This window comes from Notothenia rossii (genome assembly GCF_949606895.1).
Source record: "Notothenia rossii genome assembly, chromosome: 7".
Classification (NCBI taxonomy): domain Eukaryota; kingdom Metazoa; phylum Chordata; class Actinopteri; order Perciformes; family Nototheniidae; genus Notothenia; species Notothenia rossii.
In genome coordinates this window covers 62307052-62309812 of record NC_136905.1, presented here as the reverse complement: position 1 = coordinate 62309812, position 2761 = coordinate 62307052, and the positions used below count along the sequence as shown (strand labels likewise).

At 40.7% G+C, this 2761-nt stretch overlaps 1 long non-coding RNA gene across 1 annotated transcript; it reads right to left on the bottom strand.

Moving 5' to 3' along the window:
- Window positions 1–283: 283 nt before the first annotated feature.
- Window positions 284–2557, bottom strand: LOC307046627. The gene is made up of 3 exons (XR_013810161.1): window positions 2064–2557; window positions 1307–1354; window positions 284–1115 (listed from the first exon to the last, which is right to left on the bottom strand). It is a non-coding gene; the product is annotated as an uncharacterized lncRNA (long non-coding RNA).
- Window positions 2558–2761: the final 204 nt, after the last annotated feature.

The following is a 2761-nucleotide window of genomic DNA, read 5'->3' as shown; positions in this document are numbered from 1 at the left end:
GGAGTTTATTCCAGATATTTGGAGCATAATAACTGTACGCTGCTTTACCATGTTTAGTTCTGACTCTGGGGACAGAAAGCTGACCCGTCCCTGAAGACCTGAGAGATCTGGATGGTTCATCATTTAGCAGGAGGTCAGAAATGCATTTTGGTCCAAAACCATTCAGTGCTTTATAAACAGCAGCAGTATTTTTGAAATCTATTCTTTGACACACAGGAAGCCAGTGTAAAGACTTCAGAACAGGAGTGATCCACTTTCTTAGTGTCAGTGAGGAACCAGTGTAAAGACTTCAGTACAGGATGGATGTGATCCTCTTTCTTAGTGTTAGTGAGGACTCGAGCAGCGGTGTTCTGAATCAGCTGCAGCTTTCTAATAGATTTTTTAGTGAGACCTGTGAAGACACCATTGCAGTAGACCAGTCTACTGAAGATAAAAGCATAGAAAACGTTTTTCCAAATCCTGCTGTGACATTAGTCTTTTAATCCTAGATATGTTCTTTAGGTGATAGTAGGCTGATTTAGTAACTGTTTTAATGTGACTGTTGAAACCAATAACTAATTTAACCCGCTGACAAGAGAGCCCACCTCCGAAGATCGTGACTGGCTGAGGGACAGACTCGGGGGCAGGTTCTCAGGAATTTCTTGGTTTCTCTCCCCCGAGCCAGAAGAGGAACACTACAGCTTGGAAACACTTACTGTTCCTGAAATTATCAAATCTGTTGGGCATCGGGGACCTGAGGCAATTGTGGCAAGCATGGCATTGTCTGAAGAGCAACAGAGGGCAATTTAGGTGGCTGCCACTGGTCAGCGAACCAACCCAAACTGGCATTTGTTCAGGAAAGGAAGGTTGACTGCCAGCAACTTTGGAGCTGTCCTGAGGTCAAAGCGTGTGACTGCTTCCTTTATTGCCAGGGTGCTAGGGCAACAACAGGCCCTTGATGGTGTGTTGTCTGTACAGTGGGGGACTATGAATGAATGTGAGGGCGTCAGGGCATTCACCACTGCAACTCAGATGCAGGTCCATGAGTCAGATTTGTGGCTCTCCCTATCAGGATTGTTGGGGGCATCTCCAGATGGTCTGGTAGGGTCTTCCGCTGTGCTGGAGGTAAAGTGTCCCTACGGAGCAAGGGAAATGACAATTAGTGAAGCATTGCAAATCAAGGGCTTCTTTGTCAGTAAGGAAGGAGAAACATTCAGCCTGCGTGAGGAACATCCTTACTGGCACCAAGTGCAAGGTCAGCTTCACCTCACTGCAAGGAAGAAGAAATAAAAAAATTGTGAATTGTTTTTAATTTACATTTACTCGCCTTTGCAATGTTGTGGTTGTTAGAGTGTTAGGTTTCCTGTCAGCTCGTCTGTTGGGAAGATATAAAATATTAGTTTCATGGAAGTCACACCTTCACATATAAGAGCATTAAGACATACAGTACATAGGCTAAAACAAAACATCTAAAGATATAACCTTGCACTTCGATAAGTCTCGGGAACATTTTCACTATTTTGACATTTTTATAGATGAAAATTGAACTAAAGAAATAAATGGTAGATTAATCCATATTGAAAATAGGTGTCAGCTGCTACACTAATTATAATAGTTATATTTCTTAATTAATTAAGATAAGATATTACTGTATTGATCCCAATTTGGGAAATGTTTGTGTTGCAGCAGCATAACAAGAAAAACAAAATATAAGTTATTATATATACAAAAGTATGTGAGGGATGGAATATTAAATTGAATATAAATGTAAAATGTACATATGATTTTACGTCCAAGAGAAGCTATGGAGCAGAGAGTTCTCTGCCAGCCAGAGGTGATTTGTTATTAGTTCAATATGTCAAACTGATTTCCCTGACTACAATCTTTAGTTACATGGTGAAACGTTGTGCTGCTTGTACTAATAAGACTTATCATATAAGCCACACAGGTTTGAATAGGATGTATTCATTATCTTTACTTATGTTGCGTTCCTTTCAGCAGCGCCATCTCTATAACGGCGATACAGTCACTACCCATTATTTACATTTCACAGTGACATGGACAAAAATGTAACGTCAGCTTACCTCATGGCACAAATCCAGACTCTCCTTTGGAAAACATTGGCCGGGAAACGATAGAACAAGCACGTTTCATGCGTAGACCTGTGGCTGCAACCCGGAGCAAAGCAACAAACCATTGCGTAGCTAACTAGTAGCGCTAGCTTTAGCTAACGTTAGCCAACGAAACGAACTGCCGAGTAAAATTGGAAAACACTGGCAATTAATTATTCTATAATTTGTAAAACTACGGTGTTAAAAACGACAATTTCAAAAATACAGATTCTAATGGTCAGATATAGATATTCAGATACTAAAGATAGGCATGTACTTGCTTTCAAGCAGAACACAGGGGAAAACAAACTTAGCGGGAGTGTTTACGTGTTCGGCGTAATGACGTACAACGGCCTCGACAATTTCTGTAGTCCTATTCAGCCATTCGGTAACAACCATAGTTTTTCAGACACGTAAACTCTTCAAAAATCCCCAGTGGGGTCACTGCTGATGTATTTAATGTCGTAGAACAAAACGTGATTTACCTCTTAAATTTGTGTCAACCACAGACCTTATTTCGAGCTATTTTCCAAAACCCTATGGAAAAAATGCATTGCTTTTTGAGGAAAGAACCGGAAATGCTAAAAATGCTAACTTACTTCCGGGTTTTACGACGCGTCACTGCGGTTCTCTATTGCACTTGACATCCACTCATTTCATCACCTTTTAGG